The 23,909-nt window shown below is 43.6% G+C and overlaps 1 protein-coding gene across 3 annotated transcripts in view; it reads left to right on the top strand.

Moving 5' to 3' along the window:
- LOC133419296 (thyroid hormone receptor alpha) overlaps positions 1 to 23,909 on the top strand; it is a 252,702-nt gene that overhangs the window by 93,118 nt on the left and 135,675 nt on the right. For all 3 annotated transcript variants that reach the window (XM_061708380.1, XM_061708381.1, XM_061708382.1), the window contains one exon: positions 596 to 675. The gene's annotated coding sequence lies outside the window, so the exon portion shown is untranslated. The remainder of the gene's footprint in view (positions 1 to 595; positions 676 to 23,909) is intronic.

A 23,909-nucleotide genomic window follows, 5' to 3' on the forward strand; every position in this document is an offset into this window, starting at 1 on the left:
TCCCAAACACTTTAAGCAAACTATTAACATAAAATAATTCAAATTGTTAGTAAAGAAACATCTCTTGAATATATATATATATATATATATATATATATATATATATATATATATATATATATATATATATATATACGGTATATATATATATATATATATATATATATATATATATATATATATATATATAATAACATATTATTAAATAAATAAATAATGTAGATAGTATATGAGTATGTGTACATGTATATGTATTTATATGAATATTTATTAAAAATGGTTATTGGTGCAAACTATGAGAACTAATAACATTGTTTGAATTTGTTGATGTTATAAAATGTATGAATATGTATTGTTTTTATTTATATCTAAATGTTAAACCGAATGACTTTTTATTTTTTCTTTATTTTCTGTTTTTCCTTTCTTTTTTAGGTTTGCTTTTCATTTTTTGTTGTGATATACTGTGTATTATGTGTCGGACCCAGGGAAGAATAGCTGCAGTTTTGCTGTAGCTAATGGGGATCCAAATAAAACTATAAATAAATAAATCTCAGCGCTTCAGCCGCATTAACAGTCCTCTTCTCATGTCTTCCAGGACGGAGACGAGGCAGACGACACAGCGCTGGAGGCCCGGGGGAGTCATTACCGCTCACAGACATGCGTGCAGCATGACTGGTAGGTTATGTTGGCCTGACGTCTTGTGCGTTTACCGTCATAAACGCACGCTAATCATGTATGTTTACACAATAGCGCCTCAGTGAGCCGCCTGTTGTCTGTGTTGTTTGTGTAGCTGTGTAGCTATTCATTATCTCACAGCCAAACAGCGATCTGCTGCAGAGGCTCGTCCACACACATGCACTCCAACGTTGCCACGCTGCTGGCGAAGGTGCCATCTCCTCTGAGCAAAGCGTGGACATGTCTCCTCGCTGTCAAAAATGCTGCTGCCTCACTTTGATTTACTTATAACAAGTAAAGTAAAACGTTTGAAAAGGTCAGACACTTAGTGGAGTATGGAGCCGCTAAAGAGCCAAAAATGGAGCTAATAGAGCATGAGCAGGGGATGACAACGTTGGCCTCGCTCAGCTGGCAGCGCTCTTTGCTTCCAGGTATCTTTAAAGTGATGTTTACGAGTGATTCAGCTGCTCTCAGATACACTAAAAACATCAGCGGGTGTAGATTTTAATTGTTTGAACTGTGTTCGGCCTGTTGATGCTTGAAAAGTCAAAGATTAGCTCTTTGAGCTGAGATTTGTTCAGTTCTTGGAGGCTATCTGGGGTATTGATGTCTATACTGTTGCTGGATCCAGTCATACGATTACACACAGCATCAATACTGGAAATCAGAGGCCCGTATTAAACCTGACTCTCTGCTTACTTCAACCAGACAGTGAAAGATGCTACTACCTAGCAGCTTTGTTTGCAGCTTCGTTCTCTCACTAGGGTGATGGTGTTTAAAGTGTTAGATTGCATGTGTTCGACTTGAAACGCTGGCGTTTTTGTTCCTCTTTGAGTTACTTTGGCTTTACTGTAAAACGTTCTTCCTGCCCTTATTTTTTAACAACTTGTGCTTTTTATTATTTTACCTCTTATCATTTTATTTCATTTTATTTGTTATTTAAGCATACTCCTACTTATGATTTTTGAAAACCGCGCAAAGTTATGGATAAGCCCTGAATGCAGGCATTGTGACGTAGAATTGTCAAATTGGTTTGATTCACCGCACGAATCGGCACAGATTACTTTTGAATACTGTATTTGACCCGGTCTTTGTACGTTTTGACCGTATAGAAACGTAATTCTCGTCAGTTGTGTGAAATAAGATCTGGAAACAGGCATTGTGGCATAGAATTGTCAAATTGGTTTAATTCACCGTACGAATTGTTACAGATTACTTTTGTAATACTGTATTTGTCCCGGTCTTTGTTTGTTTTGACCGTATAGAAACGTAATTCTTGCCATTTTAAGGAATGAGATGTGTACCTGCTGTACTCTACTGCCCTTACTTTTTAATAACTTGTGCTTTCTATTATTTTTCTTTTCTTATCATTTTATTTCATTTTATTTGTTATTTACTGTTTAATTGTGTGTGTAATGTTGATGTAAAGCACTTTGAATTACCTTGTTCAAACCTGTTATATACCTGTTGAATTGTGCTATACAAATATACTTGCCTTGCATTGCCTTGGTGTTGCGCTAACTGGGAAAAAAATAAATAAAAAGCAAAAAAGTGCATCTACTGTATGCCGTACATCTCCTGTTGACTCGCCTCGTACCGTTAACCTGGTATTTATTTGTGGTGGAGTGTGTCAGTATTCTTTGATCTGCTTTTGTTTGGGAGGAGAGGCGGCAGGACGGTTCAACGCGCTTGTTTTCTCAGAAGTGACTGCAGCAGAAGTAAACAGGGAAGAGCGTGCAGATGCAGAGCTGTTGAGTTTTACTGAAACAGCTGGAGTACATGAAGGGAATTAGATATATGATCATGTTTTTAGGCATCAAATATATGTGAAAGTCCCACATTCAAGAGACACAACCTGTTGTTTTATTCATTTGAATGTTCTCTCGGCACAGCTGGCGTAGATGGGAGGTCACATCGCCGGGGCTTAATCCGGTTCTAAGTCTCTGCGGCTTTACGGCCGCGCGGGAGGAAGATGACGCACAGAAGCTGAAAGTATAACGCCCAGATGTTTTTATGAGCGGCTTTATTAACAGGGAGCGGCAGCGGCCTCCAGAGGAGCCGCTGTCGGTGTCTGGCCGACCTGTGACCCCAGAGCATAGGCCTTGCACTGAGCGCGCACAGAGAGCTTGCACGCTGAGCCGTGGTGCGCTTGCATAATCGCTTAGCTGGGGACTTTTGCAGTACGAGGCAGAGTGGGGATGAGTTTTGTGAGCTGCTTGCATCTTTCAGAAATGCTGGGTTGGACCTGTCTGGTGCTAAGAGCCACAAATGCTCCATCAGCCGTGTGAGTAGTCATGTTCTTCACAGGTTCCTATCAGGACCTGCAGAGATCGAGATGCTGCTTGCAATATTATGCTCCTGGTAGATCTGGTCGTTCCTTATCGCCCGTCTAGATCCCTTTTTAATTCTCTCTTCAGCCACCAGGTTTATGAACATCTGCACCTCAGAGTTGGATCACCAAACAGACTTTTGCTGCCATTGCTGGTCGAATAAAATGAACAAGAAGCCGCCGTCTTTCAGTCTCTCTTTCACTGATTTCCGCCTCCTGACTCAGACGTCTGACTCCCAACCCCCCGACCAATCGGTGGCCTGTAGTGTGATGATGTCAGATTCAGCCCGACTCAGCCGCTTAGAACCTCGGCAGAATAGTTACAGAAAAAGTATCTACTCGGTACGTTAGACCCCTGGTGGGAAAGCGCAAAACCGAGTGGAGGCGAGTCGAGTCGGGCTGAATAGGTACTAGTGGAAAAGCGCCATTAGAAGCAAACAATAAAAAGGAGAGCCCCGATTTCTGACCCTTCATGTGTCTCATGTCTTAAACCGCTCCATGCTGCCAAGTTGGTCTGAGATTTTTGTCCTAAAATGGAAAACTTGTTCCGACGGATTCAGTCTGTGATACATTAATGCAGTAGATATCATTGACACGCGACATGACACACGCTCTTACTTTTGAACGTGAAACAATATTGGATCCAAACTACGAAGCTGCTGTGCAGAAGCCTCGTGTCCTGCTTCTCTGGCAGATGTTGATTTCAGGAGGACAGGATTTGGGCATATTATTCACATGCAGAATGATGTATTCCTACTTGTGTTAGATCTGTTGTTTTGTAGTGAGGATCATTGCGGCAGGGTTTGCACCGTGCACTGAGGGGAGAGGTGGTAAAGGAGTCAGTGGTGCTGTTGTAATTACTCGCCTGTATGGTAATTGGTCACCATTCTGTTGTAAAAAGTTGGCATCCAGGCTGTTGACCCCTGCACCCAGCGAAGACAGAGAGGTTCGGTTCTGGGTTTGAGAGGAGCCAAAGCCGTAGGTCTCCTGCTGCACTGACAGCTTTCATTCTGAGCATCTACGAGTCTATAAAGGAGATGCAGATGATGAAACACCTGTGTCAGGCCCAGTCTAACCCCTGGTCACTAGGAATGGGTGATATTTTACCGTTCACGATAAACCGTATTTGAATTTGTCATCTCACGGTAAAAACGATAAATTCCCGTTGACGTTTTTGTGTAAAGTTGATTTATGGTTCTGCGTTAAATCCGCGCACAACGTACGTGAAGGAAGGAAGGAAGGAAGGAAGGAAGGAAGGAAGGAAGGAAGGAAGGAAGGAAGGAAGGAAGGAAGGAAGGAAGGAAGGAAGGAAGGAAGGAAGGAAGGAAGGAAGGAAGGAAGGAAGGAAGGAAGGAAGGAAGGAAGGAAGGAAGGAAGGAAGGAAGGAAGGAAGGAAGGAAGGAAGGAAGGAGGGAAGGATATGAGCCTGAAAGAAAGAAAGAAAGAAAGAAAGAAAGAAAGAAAGAAAGAAAGAAAGAAAGAAAGAAAGAAAGAAAGAAAGAAAGAAAGAAAGAAAGAAAGAAAGAAAGAAAGAAAGAAAGAAAGAAAGAAAGAAAGAAAGAAAGAAAGAAAGAAAGAAAGATAAATTCCCGTTGATACGCGTTTGTGTAACAAACATGGCGAGTCATTCCAGTTTTGCAGTACAGGTGCTAATTTAATTGGTTTTTATTAATTCAATTTAATTGGTGTAGTTTAGTAGCATTTAGTATCTTTTAGAGCAGTGTTTTGGGGGCTCCAAAGACTGAATGTGGTGATGGATTTATAGTTACAAAGGTGGAGTTGAATTGGTATTTCTTTATCGTCATTTTTATCGTTATCGGGATAATTGCCAGAAATGATCGTGATACATTTTTTAGTCCATACCGCCCATCCCTACTGGTCACAGGGATGAACGAACTTCCACACATATCACATGACTGCACAGAAGCAAGTAGAAGCGATGGAGTTACTGCTTCAGCTCGGTTTAGCTTTTAATAAATACATGGGAAAATGGTGCGTTGTTGATCCCAAGATGTTTTTTTTCATTGGGCCACTGTTTGGCTTAAGGTTTTTCTCCCACTAGGGGAGTTTTTACCTGCCATTGTTTATGTTTATGAACAACTGCTCGGGGGTCATGTTCTTGGTCTCTGGAAAGATCCTAGTGACAACTTCTGTTGTAATAGACGCTATATAAATAAAACTGCATTGAATTGAAGATTCTTGATGACGACATGGCATTGAAAGAACTGGATCTGTGACTGTATACAATGTGTTTACTGGCCTATTAAAGCTGTAAGATACCTGTGCAGCTGAAAGAGAGAGTGCACCCCAAGCCCTGTCAGGAGCAGCAGGAGGAGCCTCTGATTGATGACACCTGTAAAAGCTGTAAAACCTCCTTCCCCCCGGCTGCTGCAGTGACCTTTCAAGGCACCTTCAAGTGGGTCCCTCCCGTCGTAGTCACGCCCCCTGCGCGGCGCTTGGCCCGCCGCCGAGACGAAGGCCAGGGTGCGTCTGAGGGAGGGCAGATTTACTGGGGAGACAAGGTCGGCGGGACACTTTAGAAGGTGTGTTCAACCCCAGGAAGCTGCAGAGCTGGAGTCAGCTCACACGTCCAGGTCCAGGGGTGGACGTGCACGTGTGTGCGTCAGCAGCTGGGGGGGGGGGGGGGGGCTGTGTGTGCTGGGGCAGCTGGGCACTCGGGAATGCGCAGGTGCGTCCACCAGACGAAGAGGTGGGATCGAGCCCGCATCACCGAGGTGCAGGCAAGCGTTCTTAGCGCCTCGTAAATCTCACCTGCTGCTGAGGAACGGCAGAAAGGACGGCCGAAGGGACGGCGAGGGGACGGCCGAGGGGACGGCCGAGGGGACGGCCGAGGGGACGGCCGAGGGGACGGCCGAGGGGACGGCCGAGGGGACAGCCGAGGGGATGGCGGGTGGGACGGCAGAAGGGACGGCCGAGGGGACGGCAGAGGGGATGGCTGAAGTAGGGCTGTGCGATTAATCGATTTTAAATCTAAATCGGATTTATTAATCACAATCGATGTTAAAAAAAGGAAAATCGGAAAATCGATTTTCCTTTTTTGCAGCTGTCTGCATTACAGACAGAGCTCGACTAGTCATCTTTGTTTGGTCAAGAAAATTGTAAATGTTGTCACTTTACTTAATTCTTACAGTATCTTTCAATTGCACTTCATTCCCAATAGGGAAATTTGTTTGCTATTTTTCTTTAAAAATAAAGATAAAATATTTGAAACAATTTATTCCATTGTCTTTTGTAGTTTTACCAAAAAAAATCGAAATTGAAATCGAAAATCGGGTTTTCAGAGAAAAACAATCGGGATTTTATTTTTGTCCAAAATCGCCCAGCCCTAGGCTGAAGGGACGGCGTTTGGGACGGCGTCTGGGACGGCGTCTGGGACGGCGTCTGGGACGGCGTCTGGGACGGCGTCTGGGACGGCCGAAGGGACGGCCGAAGGGACGGCCGAAGGGACGGCCGAAGGGACGGCCGAAGGGACGGCCGCTAGGATGGCGGGTGGGACGGCAGAAGGGACAGCCGAGGGAACGGCGGCCGGGATGGCCTCTGCCCTGCGCCGCAGCGCGAGAGCCGTTCATGTCAACGGCTAAAGTGAAATTGAAAACAGCGTGACGCATCAGGTGTCTGCCGGCCGCCGGCGCTGGACCAGAGCAGCTCTTATTAAAACCTGGTTCTGTGAGCCCCGGCTCGGTTCTGTTCCTTTACTCAGCAACTTACCGTAGCTGCATTGATACGTGTGTCGTTTTTTCCTTTAGTGATGAAAGAACATCTGCCACACTCGCCTCACATAATTTTTTTAAACTTTGGGACCCTTTTTTATGAACCGTGGCTTGACAGAACCTTCAGGAGCAGGCGGAGCCGCCGTCCAGAAAATTCCTCTCTAATGCGAGCCAGACCCTAATTTATTATCGTGTTTAGCAGTTGGGATTGCACTTTCAAAACGGTTTCTAGAAGGCAAGAGTTCAGCTGAGTGATCTGAATGGCTTTCATGGCCTGTATGTTTCTCATGCACCCACTCGTTTCAACCTTTCACTCGGGGCTTTTCTTAGCGTTATTGCCGTCAGAACCCAGACTTGTCTCCAAACTCGGACAGACAGTGAACTTTAAGCCATTTTTGGTGCAGTGGGCGAGTGACAACAATTGGGTTGGACAGCGCCGCCCCCACCAACGCAGGGACGGAGGGTTTGTAGTGGTTACAGGAGCGCAGCGCTATGTTTTTCAAGTGATCACATTTCATCCCTCCACTGCACAGTTGCCAGGGTTGATTATAATAATTAACTGGGGTGATCCAGTGCAGTCGCTCACAACATTGGTCATCACAGGCTGCCATTGTTTCCTTTGGGCTCCTTTCTAAACTGCACTTGCTTATTTGAGCTGCCTGTGTGCCACATGTTTCCGTCCACTTCCCCTGTAACGAGACATTGGTCCTCTGGTAGCAAGATCCATCCCGGCCCGCTTCCTTCCAATGTTCCCCGTCCTCGGCTGGCGCAGGGGTCCGTTTCTCCGCCGTGTGTCTGAGAGGGGTTTCCGAGGCTGTTTTGTGAAGAATGTGCACGTTTTGTTCACGAAGCAGCTCTGATGAACGCAGTAGATAAAAAGAAAAGCTTTATTTCCTTTGAGGCTCAAAGCAGAACGAGACAGACGTGAGCTGCTGGTTGCAGCGTAGCTCGGTGGGCTTTCAGTGAATGTAGTTTGAACCTAACTAGCTGGTTTTCAGGTTTGGATTACAATGGATTTTTTAATTGGATATACAATTAAAAATAGTTTAAGTCACACTCAGAGTTGCTGTCATTGTTAATAATAATAATAATAATTATTATTATTATTGTTAATAATAATAATTATTATTATTATTGTTAATAATAATTATAATAATTATTATAATAATAATTATTATTATTGTTATTATTATAATTATAATAATAATAATAATAATAATAATAATAATAATTATTATAATTATAATTATTATTATTTTTGTAACTTATTATTATTATTATTATTATTATTATGGGCATGCCAAGTAATGGCATGCCCATATTGCAATCGTCCAGAATGGCCCAAAGGGCAATGTTGCTAGCATTTTGCTAACAAGCTAAAGTCGCAAAAGTCCCACGTCACACCAGCGGGTGTACAGCATGACCCCGCTCGGATGTGGAAAAAAAAAATCCCCAAAAACTAAAACACGCCCAAAAAAATGAGGAAAAACATGAAAATGAAGGCGATATATTGGTATACAGAAAAGGTTTCCCTTTTCTTATTATTCTTATTCCGCACTTTTTTTCGTCCGTTAATACGGCCCGAACCGCAACGTGCACCCATGCATGGCATACATCGTTGGATGCGTCTCCATCGTGATTCGATGGGCATTACTTTTCTCCGTAATAGGGGTTACCGTGGCAACGCTAGTTGCCAAAAAGCAAAAAAAAAGGCAAAAATTCCCGCGCTTATTGCTCGGCCGAACTTTATCGTAGAGACATCGTTCAAACTTTGAAACACTCGGCCCGATAGTCTTTAAAGGACCATACAACTTCATCATGCTAGTTATTACGGTTTTTGCGATATTTAACTTTCAATTTAAAAAAAAAATCACTTTTATTTTGGACGCTTGTTGCTAGGCAACGGTTTATCGTACAGACATCATTACAACATTGACCAACCCGGGACGCTTTGTACTGCAACATATTTTAGTCTCGTCATGCTTGCTATTACGGTTTTTGAGATATTCCACATTGTTCATTTTGATGCTACAGAAACTTCGGATGCTTGTTGCGCGGCAACGCGGTATCGCAGAGACTTGGTTCCAACGTTAAAAGACTCAGCTTCATGTGGACTACAACATACTAAGGTCTCATTACGCTGTCGTTTACAGCTTTTGAGATATTAAAGCCAAATTGTCCCATTCTATCCTATGGGGCTTGTTACCATGGCAACAAAAACCTATGCATTTGTATGGGGGACCATGTGAATAAACAATCTGTTAATGCTGCCCGAACCGGAATGTGCACTCATGCATGGCATATATCGTTGGATGCGTCTCCATCGTGCCTCGATGGGCATTACTTTTCTCAGTCAAAAGTGTTACCGTGGCAACGCTAGATGCCATAAAGCAAAAAAAAAGGCAAAAATTCAGACGCTTATTGCTCGGTCGAACTTTACCGTAGAGACATCGTTCAAACTTTCAAACACTCGGCCCGATTGGCACTAACGGACCGTACAAGCTCATTATGCCAATTATTAAAATTTTTGCAATATTGACCTTTCATTTTTTTTTTTAATTTCCATTTGACTTTGGACGCTTGTTGCTAGGCGACAGATTATCGTAGAGACATCGTACAAATGTTCCCCGACTCGGCACGCTGTGGCCGTCAACATATTCAAATTTCATGAAGCTGGGATTTAAGGAAATTTTATGTTAAAATCCATGCCAAATGGCCCCATTCATTCGGATGGGATTTTTTACCACGGTGAAAAAAAAACCTATCCATTGTCATTGTCTATCATGTAGCCTGAACCGCAACGTGCACCGATGCATGGCATACATCGTTAGATGCGTCTCCATGTTGCCTCGATGGGCATTACTTTTTCCAGTCAAAAGTGTCACCGTGGGGGGCGCTAGACGCCAAAAAGCGCGCCCCATTTTTAACTATTGGGAGCACAGGAATGAATGCAATACAAGCGTAAACACCTCAAACTGACATAGAACCACCCCAAACACAACCACTACAGCCCCAAACCAAAGCAGCAAGAGGGGTCAAATGGGCGGTAGGGCATGCCCATATCAAAATTTCATGAAATTTTCTAGTTATTATTATCATTGTTATTAATATATATTTTTTTGGTAGTACCTTTCAGTCTTATGTGTTGACATAATGCTTCATCAAAAACAGAGGCTGTCTCTTATTTAGTTGCTTATCTATGACGTTATGAGTCGTGCTTCTCTTTCAATCTGTTGTGGTTCTAATGTCTGTAAAAGTTCATGATTTGAATGGATGAAATTAAATCTGTCCTTGTGTCGTGAGAGCAGGGCGGCTTGGGCCTGTCATCGGCAGCTCTCCACTCCACGCCAGGGCCTAATAACATCAAATGATCATTAATGCAATTAAAGGCAAAGTCCTGTCACCATCAGCCATTGTATGTCGGCCTTAAGTGCACACTTCCCACTTCTGGGAAATGTGTTATTTCTGACACTGAAGGAAATGACCCAAATTACCCTCCGAAATGTGAATCCAATCACTGGTGAGTGTTTGAGCAGACATTACAGATGGGATGTGTTATTACTGCTGCGGTCGGGGGGGGGGGGCAAGCTTTTCTACACGTTATACTTGTTTTCTCTTAAACGTGTTCCTGTTCTTACCTGGGATGCTTGGATGCGGGTAGTGTAGAGAGATGTGGTCCTGGTGCCTGACTTGGGGCCCGACCTGGAATCCCGTCGCCCCGCTGCCTAGCTACTGTTTAAGCTACTGAACCTGGCTGTGAGGAGAGGGGTCCTTGTTGCCCCTCCCTTCCGGGCAGAGAAGGTGTGGAACTGGTCTGGGTGGGAGGGTGCTGTGGCCACATTCCTGGCTTTGAGCAGCAGGGTTTCTGGTTGGGGGGTATTTTACAGTCCTCTCTGCTGGTGACCTGGTCCACCCCGGAGTGGAGGCTGGAGTGTGCAGGTCTTGGTCCTGGTGTTCAGAGAGCTCCCAGACAGGTCTTCCAACCGGTCCTGGGTGCTGATGAGGCTCCCTCATCAACGGGGATTAGGGGTGGGCAAAAATATCGATATGGCAATATATCGCGATACTTTTCCAGCCGATTCAATATCGATATTCAAAATTTGAATATCGATTTTTTTTTTTTTTTACATTTTTCTAATTTTTTTTTTTTTATATATTTTTTATCCCAGATCTTTTTCCCATTATATCACCCAGTGCTCCTACCTAAGTGACAGTCCTGGGCATTGCCACTCTCTACCAACCCTGGGAGGGCCCTGCACTGAGCTCAGGTTTTATTTCACGTTTTATTTCATTTTATAATTTATTTTTTATATAACACAATTGCCTGTCCTTAAAAAATGAAAAATAATGGACAGAGGTTTATTTATTTATGGATTTATATCTATACTGACTGATCACTGTGCCTGTCCTTGGTTTTAGTACCCATCTTTCTTGTGTTTATTATCATTTGCCACATAATTAAAGCAACCTCATACTAAATTTAATGTTAATTTCATATGATGTAAATAATATGAAAAACATATACAAATAAGTTGTAACTTTAACATTGTTTTGACTCAGTTTGTCCCATGAATTGTCACTATAATCTGATGAACGTGCAACTCTGATTTTAAGATCCATCACTATCATCTGATGTACATATATACAACTTGGATTTTAAGATGTGTAATGCATTTTAAAATTTTTCGGTGAACTATGTAGAATATAATAATCGGGATATCGCATAATCGGGATATCGCAATGTGTATCGTATCGTGGCTCAAGTATCGTGATGTGTATCGTATCGTGAGGTCCTTCCCAATACCCACCCCTAACGGGGATAGGTGGTCAGGTGACCAAGCTCGGACTGCATTGTGTTGTGTGATCTATCAAAGTTTTTTTTTGTTTTTTTTTTATCAAAGTTTATTTTAGACGAGACAATGCATATTAATGAACACCACATTAAGCAGTGTAAATACACCGGATTTTAGTAGAAATGCTACAGTAGCTTCCACCCGCAGTCCCCACAGAAAACATAAAAACAATTCAGTCAAACAAGGGAACAAACATACATAGTAGCATTTAAGATTTAGCAGCATTTAAAAGCAGTATGGATTGTATCTAAAGTGACTTGAGTTTAAAGTGACTTGAGCAAAAAATGCATATTACAATAATGAATCTTCGATTAGGATTTGACTTGAGACCAGCAGATATTGTTTTCCCTCCATGTGATGTTGTATTTTATCTTAGTTTGAGTCTGCTGACGGGGACTGATGCACCGCCCCTGGTTGCATTCCTCCCAGCAACACCTTCACAGCTCGACTTGATTTGAATGCACCCCGGGTTAAACGTCCATTCAACCAAACTGAGCAGCTGGTTGTTTCTCTTTCCCTGCAGCGTTTCCAATGTTTCCTCAGGTGACTGCTTCTGTTTCTGTCCGCTGACCAACACACAAGTGCTGTTGTTGAGTCATGCTGGGTTTCTTTACTCTTTGTCCACATAGGTGTAGTGATTGTTGCGCAGGCAGCACGGCGATGGCGCCGCTCTCCTCCCTCTGCTCTCCCCGACGTGACTCTGCAGCATGCTCGCAGCGCTGCGGAGGGTTGATGATTTAATACTTTTGCTCATTTCCTGTTTTGTTGTGAATTCCTTACAAAATCATTTCCCTTTTATGTTTTTATATTTTCATATAACGAAGTCAGTCTTAATGGCTGTTCACAAGTAGAGCACGTCTCTTAGGCCTGTTGTCAGCCACTACACCCTAAACAACAATACGCAGTTTGGCTGAAAGTGATTTCAACTTGGGAGAAAAGAGATAAGTGTTTGAATATAAAACCCAACTAAAATGTGAGTCAGGAGGCACTTAGACGCCAAATAAATGTGTGTAAATGAGGAAAATCAGCGTGTCTCACTGCAGTCTGCACCTCTGCAGCGCTGTTGTGGCCATGGCTTCAACACACACACACACACACACACACACACACACACACACACACACACACACACACACACACACACACACACACACACACACACACACACACATACACACACACACGGTGGACCCGGCTTCATCCTGAACGTGTCTGCGCTCCTCTCTGTTATCAGCTAAACCAACAGGCCGTCTGCCGCCCGCCTGCCCGCGGCCCGCTGATCAATGGCCCGCCGCCGCTCGTGGGCTATTAGCTTGTGGCTCGGAGGGGATGGTTTCCTGGCAAACAGAGCGGCTCGGGACGGGGACAGAGTGGGTTCTGTGCGGCGAGGCAGCAATCTTTTCCCTCTTACTCCGACGGGAGACGGAGTGCAGGAGTCGGCCCCCACAGCTGACCGCTGCGAGCGCCTCTGGCCGAGCGCTTCTAGCCCAGCGGGGTTATTTGTAGCCGTCAAACACGAGCGAGGCCCTGTCACGCAGCGGTTCCAGCCGCACCCCTGCATTTCGAGGCTGTTTTGGGGTGGGGGGTCTTGTTGCTTTCTATTTCCAGACCTGGTTGGTATTAATGAGATGTCGTGTCGTACGGGTTTCACTGCGGCCTTTGAAACCTGGACAGCGACACCCTCCATCATCCTGGAAAACATCGGTTTGATCTAGTTCTGAAGAAGCAGGCTGGAGTTTGTCCTTTGTCAACAAATCCATCCCGGAATTGACCGAAACTTGCTATGCTTTTATTTGTGGGTGCTTACTAAGTTTTCTACCCGTCAGTGGAAATATAAACAAAACAACAACAAATCATAGACTAGAGACGTGATTAAGACCCTGGAGGAAAGGATTTCCCGCAGGCCCGCCTTTATGCTCCAGATCAGAGGCCCTTAACCTTTTATCTGTATCAACAGAAAAAAATAGCTTTTGTTCCTCTTTTCTTCCTGCAAACACTAAGTTCTTTGTTTGTTTTGCAAATGCTCAGATGAGCTTTAACACCAGATATCCACATGCTTCCTGTAACAGTTACTGCTGCACGATGTGACATGAAACATAATTATAAACTCTAGGTAATGCAACTTCAGACAAGTGTCCTCAGGGCCCTGGATCGGGTTTCCAAAGCCTGTCCTTGACAAGAAAGAAAATACAGAAATGATCAGCTTCTTGGCTTATGGATTTTCCTTGCAGTGGTGCTGTTTTCTTTCCAGCGCTGGTACGAGTGAAGGGCGATCACAAGGAGCTCTGCTGACTCTGACTTAAATGTTTAAGTGCATTAGGCTTCTTGTCGTAACCGTTTTGGTTGAGATGCAGAAAATACAGAACGTTTCAATTTCAAAGCCAGACAGTCTAAATCCGTGGTCTCCAACCCTGGTCCGCAGGACCCCTGTCCTGCATGTTTCAGTTGGTTCCCTGCTTCAGACCTGGATGGCAAGCTGAGGACGGTCCAGTAACTAGATCAAGCTGAGGACGGTCCAGTAACTAGATCAAGCTGAGGACGGTCCAATAACTAGATCAAGCTGAGGACGGTCCAGTAACTAGTAGGGCTGTTCCATTTTGCCCAAAAATAATTATTTTGTGAATTGACAAAAGGCAAAGAAATGATTTCAAATATGTAGTTTTTTTATTGAACATTTGCCCCATTGGGCTTTAAGTGCAAACTTTGCTCTTATTAAACCAAAAATGAATGAATAAAGTGCAAAACTCTGTAAAATAAGTTGAAAAAAAGTTTTAAAAAATATAATAAAATATAAAGTTTTATCTCTGAAAAAAAAATCAGCAAATCAGCACTTGCAAACATACAGTAAGTTATATTTCCAATTAAATAAAACAAGACATTTTCTAATTAAACTAAACTGGGTCTTTGCATGCTAAATAATAATGCAACCCATGAAGGAGGTAGAGGTGTGTAATGTCAGTCATTACATTTGCTATTCACATTTGCAAGTTTTTTGCAAGGAACACGAGCCGGTCTACCGCATCTGGCTTGAGGGATGCCCGGTGGCATGTTACAACGCCCCCTCCTACACTAAAGAGCCTCTCCCATGGGGCACTTGTCGCAGGTATTGAGAGGTATTTCCATCAATCATTAATATGGTATCAATCATTAATATGTGTGCAGACAAGGTAAAAAAAAGAAAAAGTTAAAAATCGATTTTACGATTTTCACGTTTTAACATCGTTCTAATTACATAATCGCGATTACGATTTAAAATCGATTAATCGAACAGCACTAGTAACTAGATCAAGCTGAGGACGGTCCAGTAACTAGAATCAAGCTGAGGACGGTCCAGTAACTAGATCAAGCTGAGGACGGTCCGGTAACTAGAATCAATCAATCGATGGTCGGTCCTTTCCCCACCAGATTCAGGTTCTGGTTCTGGTGCTTGTACGGTGCAGTAACCCTCTTCCCAGGCCAAGACTGCTCCCAATGTGCAGCAAAGGTTAATGGCTATTCACCAAGTTTTATGAGAAACATGAATGGCTGTGTCTTTGCAGAGTTTTGCTGTGGAAAAGAGCCCGGTTCTACTTCTTGGTACAGTTTGTACGGAAGAGTATTAGGGCCAGGCAGGAGAAAAATAAAAATAATATTTTAGAGGGGGAAGATTTTTTTTCCATCATGCACTTCGAGAAAAAAGTCGAAATGCCGAGAAAATAGTCGAAATGTCATTTCGACTTTTTTCTCTTCTAGCATGTAGCTCCCCGCTGATGCGATCTCCCTGCTCAAGAGGGTTGGGATTTCAAAACCAGGCGGTTTCTGCTGAATAAAATATCACAGCCGGTCAGACGCTGAACTCTGCCACTGTTGAAGTACAATTTCGAGAAAAAAGCCGAAATGTATTTCAACTTTATTCTCGAAATTTCGACTTTATTCACGAAATTTCGACTTTATTCTCAAAATTGTATTTCAACATTAATCTCAAAATTTCGACTTTTTTCTTAACATTTCGACTTTTTTCTCCCAAAGTGCACAATAAAAAAAAATCTTCCCCTCTCAAATATTTTTTCTCCTTCATGGCCCTAATACTCCGTAAGTTTGGGCTGGTCCTGCACGCTCTTTATGATGTTTCCACCATCAGAAGTTCGAAATTGTACCAAAATAATTGCACACTGTACACTTCCTGACACCTTTCTGTTGGTACCAAAGCTTGTGGTACAATGTAGGGTGGAGCGAGAAACGGTGACCCTTTGTTTGCCAAGGAAACATTACCATCACGTGACTTACGAAGGACTTGACGTAGGTAGTTTTTACGCGGCAGCGGCGGTGCGTGGCATGGAAAGCGATGCGCTCGGACATGTCCGTGTCAGCCAGAGGGGAGAAATGATGAGAAACGGTAACTTTTATCCACATTACAGACATCTTTCTTCCTGTCTGGCCTGAAAATGATGAGGACGAGGAAACGTGTGGAAGCACTACCATGTGGACCAATCCCATTTGTTCTGGTTGGCATCAACCCATATTTATATTTTTGTGATATAGGGTTCCCAGTTACGGCAGACATAAATCACCTCAGGCAGGCAATCTTCATATTATAGCAAATACAGCGACCACTCTTAAAAGAGGCCTCGCGTATGTACAGATTTATGTTTGGAGGAGACGGGTCATACAGAATAAGAGCTTATCCTTGAAGCCTTCATCAAACAGTAGTCCAACGGCAGCAGCCGCTGATGCTGCTGTATCCGGGTCCACAGGGCACCTCAGGTCTGAGTGGACCGATGAGGGCTTGGTGCTGTTGGGCGAGGCTGACCCGTGTGGGCGGGGGTGAGGTTCACCCAGTCCACAAATGTGATTCCTTGAGGTTTTTGTGTGCTTATATCTGTCTGCAACATTGGCCGACAGGTTCCTGATGTCACATCCTGACTCAGACTTCTGACTCCCAACCCTCCGACCAATCAGTGACCTGTAGTGTGATGACGTAAGATGCAGCCGACTCAGCCGCTTAGAACCTCAGCAGAGTAGTTACAGAAAAGTATCTACTTGGCACGTTAGACCCCTAGTGGAAAAGCACCAAACCGAGTCGAGTCAGGTCGAGTAGGTACTAGTGGAAAAGCGCCATAACTGTGTGTTTTGTCTTGCTTTTCCATATAAACATCTCCATGAGGTAGGAATGGGCGATATTTTACCGTTCACGATATACCGTCAAAAAAATTCCCCACGGTAACAATTTGTCATCTCAAGGTAAAAAGGATAAATTCCCGTTGATGACGTTTTTGTGTAAAGCTGATTTTTGGATCTGCGTTAAATCCACGCACAACGTACGTGAAGGAAGGAAGGAAGGAAGGAAGGAAGGAAGGAAGGAAGGAAGGAAGGAAGGAAGGAAGGAAGGAAGGAAGGAAGGAAGGAAGGAAGGAAGGAAGGAAGGAAGGAAGGAAGGAAGGAAGGAAGGAAGGAAGGAAGGAAGGAAGGAAGGAAGGAAGGAAGGAAGGAAGGAGAGAGCAGGAGGAAAGAAGGAAGGAAGGGAAAAAGGAAGGAAGGAAGGAAGAAAACAAGGAGGGAAGAAAGAAAGAAAGAAAGAAAGAAAGAAAGAAAGAAAGAAAGAAAGAAAGAAAGAAAGAAAGAAAGAAAGAAAGAAAGAAAGAAAGAAAGAAAGAGAGAGAAAGAAAGAAAGAAAGAAAGAAAGAAAGAAAGAAAGAAAGAAAGAAAGGATAAATTCCCGTTGATGACGTTTTTGTGTAACAAACATGGCGGATCTGAGAGCGAGATAGATTTATAGTTACAAAGGTGGAGTTGAATTGGTATTTTTTTTATCGTCATTTTTATCGTTATCGGGATAAATGCCAGAAATGATCATGATACATTTTTTAGTCCATACCACCCATCCCTACCATGAGGTCAGAGGCTCGGGCGGCCGCAGGGCGCTTTACTCTGAGCACGGTGTCCTCAGGTGATGCGGGGGAACATGTCCTCCCACCCAGGAGCGGTTGGGCGCAACGGCTCGCCTCCTTTTGTCTGCTTATCTGCTCACTCTTATCAGCCGTCTCAAAGAGAGGCGCACCGATGCTGCTCAGATCCCCCGCAGGCGTATCAAAAGAGCAACGGCTTGAATTATATCTGGGTTTGCTTATTTCAGCCTGTTTAATATGCTTTTATGTTTGATTTACGGGCCTTTGAGACCTCAAAGTATGACCGAATGTAAACACTCGCACTCTTTTTAATCTCAAAATGGCACATACGTCATCATGGACAAATATTATGCACAAAATGCGTAGATTTGCTCTGACAACACAAAGAAATCCTTGTCCCCTTCCTAGAGTTAGTCTTTTTCCCTTGAGTTCTTTTTTTTTCTTTAACAAATCTGTCAACATGTATTACTCCCTTGTGCATTTCCAGTATTTCACCTGGCCTTGGCCTCCTCTGCTGAGCGCAGGGCGGGTGCAGGGTGGGTCCCCGCTGATCAAACGGCCCTGCGTGGATACAAGAAGCAGCCTGGCCATTGTCCCATCAATCAGGTCGTAAATGTCACTGGGAGGATGTGGGACGTGGCAGGCGTGGGGCGGATGAAACGCAGCCAGGGAGGACTTTCATGCTGCTGAGGGGGGATCCAGCCGGAGTCCTGCTCTGGGACATTTATACAAGTTAGAGCCTGGTCTTTTTTAACTAGCAGCCCGGCCCTGGCTGAGTTTACAGGTCTGCATCTGGCTGCTCCCCCCAGGAGGAGGGCAGCTATTTCTCACTGCAAAAACTCATTTCTGAGCATGAAAAAAAAAACATGTTTTTTGACTATTTTAGCTTATTTTACTAGTTTTAGGAACTGTCCTCAAAAAAGCTTGTTCCCAGAGTTGCAGTGTTTGCAGTGTAGACTTGGTATAATCTGTCTACATGTAATGTGACAAGCTTTTAAAGACACTCAATCAAATGCTGGAACCGCGAATCATCGGCGTACAACCAGACAAAAATACTGAGAACCAGACTTTAAATGAATCAGGTAAAGGACGTGTGATCTGAATGAGTCATGGTGACATAGGAGTCTTCCGTCTAGACTCAAAACACATGCTGTAGATTTATAGGAAATGTCAAGTTAACTATACAGTTATGCCCAATGTCCAATGTTTGCTTAAAGCACGTCAGATTTCTGTTGCTAGTGTACGTTAGTTTGCACATGCTCAGACACATTCACCCCAGCAACAGTTTAATCACATCCTCTCTAAACTAATGGAATCCATTATTGGAGCCCACACACAGCAAGAGCAGGGCTGGGGATCGATTCAAATGTCAAGAATCGATTCGATTCCGATTCTTAAGATTCAGAATCGATTATCAAGATTTGGTTCGATTCGATTCCGATATTGATTTGGGTTAGTGTTATTAAAACTGTTTTTTGAGCTGTTGCATGAATTATATGACAGTAGTTATGCAATATATTAATACTGGTATTATATTGAGATACAACAGCAAGTATTGGCAGCTAAGGATGCTGTAAGGACCAATCACCTCCCAGGATGATGATAGAACTGCTTTCAGAAACATCGTGTGGCAGAATTATCAAACAGATCCAGGGCATTTTCGGGTTTTTAATTTTTGAGAATTTGGTTTTCAGCATTTTATGCAAATGTAACCACAAGACAGTATATAAAGTAATAAAATATGGACAATTTATGCAATTATAACTGAAAAGTTTAATGTTTTCATACCTTTAAACGTATTTAAAGGTAAAAACATTGTGTCCAACAAAACATCTTTTTTTGGGCGTAAACACAAAAATACCAAAAGGTATCGATTTTTAGGAATTAATATGAGAATTGATTTAGAATCGGAAAATTTATTTTTTTCAACACAGGCCTAAGCAAGAGTGTAGTCCACTGTCAGTGTGTTTGATCTGCTAATTACAAGTATGATGCATAAACACACACATAGACACACACACACACACACACACACACACACACACACACACACACAAAACCCCGTTTCTCATGGGCTGGCCCGCGTGGCCTTGGCACCTCTCTCAGTTTCGTCTGTTTCCTTTATTGTTGGCGTCAGCGCCGCTGTGGCTGCTCATCAGTTATAGGAGGTAAACACTCAGACTCGGACACAACAACAACAATAAAGCGAGTTTACTCTGCATTGAGACTCTAAAGGTCTAAAGGTGTCCGAGTCTGGACCATGGCCGCCCCGCCGGGCTCTGGCACAAGAACCGCTCTGACGCTCCAGTGCGTGGCTGAAGTCAGACATTTACACTTCAGTTATGAGTGAAAATTGTGCCTTTTGATTTAAATCAGTGCGTTTAAAGCGGTTTTAGGATCTTACTTATGTCTGTTGCTCTGCTGAAACTCTGAGTGTGAACAATAGTGAGTTATTTTCCTTGGATTTACCAGCTATTGTTATATCATTCATTCATTCATTCATTACCTCCCTCCACATAATTGTAACTGTAATGCAAATTAAATCATGGTTTATTATTTAATCTTCATGTATTTAGTCTTCTTTAAAGGGCATCTGGTGTAATTACATCTACGTTTTCTTTCCTTGCAGTGCTCCTGCTAATCTTTGTATTTTTTCCTGCCATGTCTGACCTCTCCTTTAATTTTTTCTGTTTTCCGGGCCTCCCCTCTCCTTCATTTCCGCTCTGCAGAAGAAAGGAGGCATATTTCCTCTCTGTTAATTACCGTAATCGATGATGGCCCCACCACGACGTAACCCTCGCTGCTGCTTTCTGCTTTACCGCTCTGTGACTCATGGGAAACGCAGTCCCGCCTCTGGAGCGCTTCCTGCCCCCGAGAGGAAGTCGGCCTCAGCCTTCCCCGCTACGCATTACCACTTGAGCCTGTTAGTGACTGAAACGTAAAGCAAACAAACAAGTCGAGCCATTAGCAGAGCTTCTAGTCCCTGCTCTAAGCGCCAGGAGCCAAGATTACATGAAATGCCTACATTGAAAGTCTCTGATGGCGTTATATTGTCTTAAGGCGGCTCCATTTCCTTTAAGGGCCATTATTCCTTTCTCTTGGACTAAACTTGAGAAGGTTTTCTTTGGCGCTTCAGGGTGACGGAGCAGAAGGGTGCAGCTGCAACGCCGTATGTTAACCCATCCTATAAACCATACTGTTACATTTCCTGGACTCGGCTCCGGCCCGCGTCTCAGCGAAGCAGAACAGGCTGGATTTCACCCCGAAACCACGCGGACACACTTCTACTTTCAGCCTTTCACGTGGGAAATATCCGTCCCTCCTCCTCTGCTGCAGGTCGTCATCCAGTCGTACGCGCTGGGGGCGTATCATAGATCAGCGAGCGAAGCGGTGAGTCGAGTGAACGCTCTTTGAAGTGGTCTGGGTTCTTGTGCGGTTGCAGGGTGCAAATCTAGAAAAAAAAGCATCTGCCAGCACACGTCATTTCTGAATCACAGGACCGTCCTCCTGCAGCTCTCTCTGGATGAAGGACCTCATCTCTCAGCTATGCAAGCCTCTTCATCAATGAAGTAGTAGTGGAATAAATCAGGCGGTGTGTGTGTGTGTGTGTGTGTGTGTGTGTGTGTGTGTGTGTGTGTGTGTTTGTTTTGAGGCAGCGTATTGCTCTTGGCAGCTGAACGCGCTGACTCAGGGACTGATGCGTCCTTTTATTTCTCTGTGATTAAGCCGGCGTGTTTGAGCAGTCACGTAAGAGCAGTGCAAACTTCCCAGTTGCCTCGGCGGAGCAGGCCAGGAACCCGTGCCAGAAACCTCAGCGAGCGTTTCAGAGGAGGCGTGTAGGCGTGCCGGGGGTATGTACCGCTCCCAGCCAATCGGGCCCTCGGATTTACCCGGAAGTTGTGGTTTGGACCACGTGTGTGGCGCTGGAGCAGTGAGAGAGCGGAGAGGCTGCAGAACTGAGCCTCTGCATGCGCTCCCTCTGCACTTCATTTAAATCAGATATAAAAAGATATGAAAAGAAGAGCCAGATGCTTTTAGGAATCACAGACCGGAGGAGTACAAGAATTCAGGAAGTCATTCAAGCGAACCTGTGCTGGTAAATAGGCCTGTGTTGAAAAAAAATGATTTTCCAATTCTAAATTGATTCTCATATCAATTCCTAAAAATCGACTTGTATGTCTAAAGATCGATTTTTTTTATTATTACATTTTCGCAGTAGTCGCCTCATTTAATTCACACATGCGCTGTTGCAATTTCTTTCTTTTTTTGCACTTTAAATGGATATTGAAAGGCATATTTGAGTTATTTATTACTTAGTTATTTATTTCATACAAATAACTGGTATTTTTTTGTTTATGCCCAAAAAAAGAATGTTTTGTTGGACACGAGAATAACTACTGCCATGCTTTTGCCTTTAAATCTGTTTGAAAGTATGAAAACATTAAAGTTTTCAGTTATCATTGCTTTATGTACTTTCTTGGGGTTAAATTTGCATAAAATGCTAAAAAGCAAATTCTCAAAAATTAAAAACCTAAAAACACAGAAAATGTAAGAAAATAAAACGGAACGTATTAAAAAATAAAACCGATTTCATACGACTCTTTTTGCTGCCCTGGATCTGTTTGATAATTCTGACCCACACGATGTTTCTGAAAGCAATTACATCAGCATTCTGGGAGGTGATTGGTCCTTACAGCATCATTAGCTGCCAATACTTGCTGTTGAATCTCAATATAATACTAGTATTAATATGTTGCAGAACTACAGTCATATAATCCAGGCAACGGCTCAAAAAACAGTTTTAATAACACTAACCCAAATCAATATCGGATCGAATCAAATCCTGATAATCGATTCTGAATCTTAAGAATCGGAATCGAATCGATTCTTGACATTTGAATCGATCCCCAGCCCTACTGGTAAATGTATTCACATCTTTTGCAGCAGTTTGATGCGGCACCCCGAGCAGGTGTCTGCGTTCCTGGCTGTCTGATTGGCCGATGCGGTGGGAAGGCATCTCCCCTGCGGACGCTGGCATGGAAACGCATAAAGGGCACGGCTCGCAATCCAGCACGCTCAGTTACCCCGAGAGAGGATCGAATGACATCAGCCATTGTCATCCTTCAAGTAATGTCAGGATTTTCAATGAAAATTTGATGAATTGAGTGTCTTATATCAGGGAGGAGTGAAGCTCGCTGCACTCAGTCTGAAATCAACACCCGATTCCAGCTCGGATTGATCTGTTATAAAAGTCTTCCCCACAACGGGAAACAAAAGAAGAGAAAGGCTTTGATTCCAGAGTTCCTTCTTCCCCCTCATCCCTCACGGAGCGATGCCTCAGACACTCGGCTCAGATCAAACCTGCCTTCCACTTTTGCAGCTTGACACAAAGCAGCAGAGTAAAAGTCTCCTGCTGTGTCTCTTCCCCCGGCATCTGAGAGTTGGGTTTCATCGAATACCAGAGTGCTCCCACATGGCAACAGAGCTTGTTTTAAGTTGCTTTACATCTCTTCCACCTGTCTTTTGACTGTTTTGAACGTTAATACGGAAACCGGCACATACCTTTTGCTTTCATGACAGCGTGAGCTTATTAATGAATCACTGGAAGTGATTCCTGTGGACTCTGTTGTGCATTTAATTCACGGCACTTTGTTTCGATTCTGGACAGATGTTACGATTGAATACTTCTTTGAATAGACCCTTTGTGAGCAGTAATGATGGCTGGACCTCGTTTCTCCTGCATCTGTAAAAGGGAGTGCAGACGGGCCAGAAGTCCCTCCTCCCCCGGAATAATGTGGCCCTTTTTGCTGCTTCTCCTGTAAGCTGATATGCTCTTTGTCTCATATTGACAAACTGTCTGAGTGGGGGATAAGTCGGGTCATGTACGGCCATGAATATAGACCTCTACATATTTAATCATGTTCACCCTCCAGGTTATTTTCTTTTCAATTTTGGACAATAATGAAAATGTACTTTATCTTCTTTTCTTTGTTTTTGCAGAAAAAAATGATCCGGGGCTTAACTAGAGCTGCCCCAATTAAAATTGTTCACAATAAATAAATGCACAAGAAAACGTTGAAAATCCACGATCGCGAGTCGCATCTACATGCAACCTCGTTTCCAACTTCTGCATTTCATTTCACGAGTTGCATCACAAAGAAATTCTCCTCTTTACGCTAAACTTCAGAGTTTTTTGGCCTCCAGCTACAGATTCAGTCTCTTCTTCTGATCTTACTGGAGACTAGTGGGATAGTGTATCATTTTCACTCGTTTCTCGGTGAGCAGCAGGTGCTGCCGTGGGCTGCTCCTCCGTACCTTTAGCTCACGCAGCAGCCCCTCCCCGACCTGCAAAGGTATTGGACGTGCGTGAAGCCACCGCAGGCGGATCCTGGACTGGCCTTGGCTTTAGTCTACGGTACTAGTCCAGCGCTAGCGA

Source organism: Cololabis saira, chromosome 19 (assembly GCF_033807715.1).
Source record: "Cololabis saira isolate AMF1-May2022 chromosome 19, fColSai1.1, whole genome shotgun sequence".
NCBI lineage: Eukaryota > Metazoa > Chordata > Actinopteri > Beloniformes > Belonidae > Cololabis > Cololabis saira.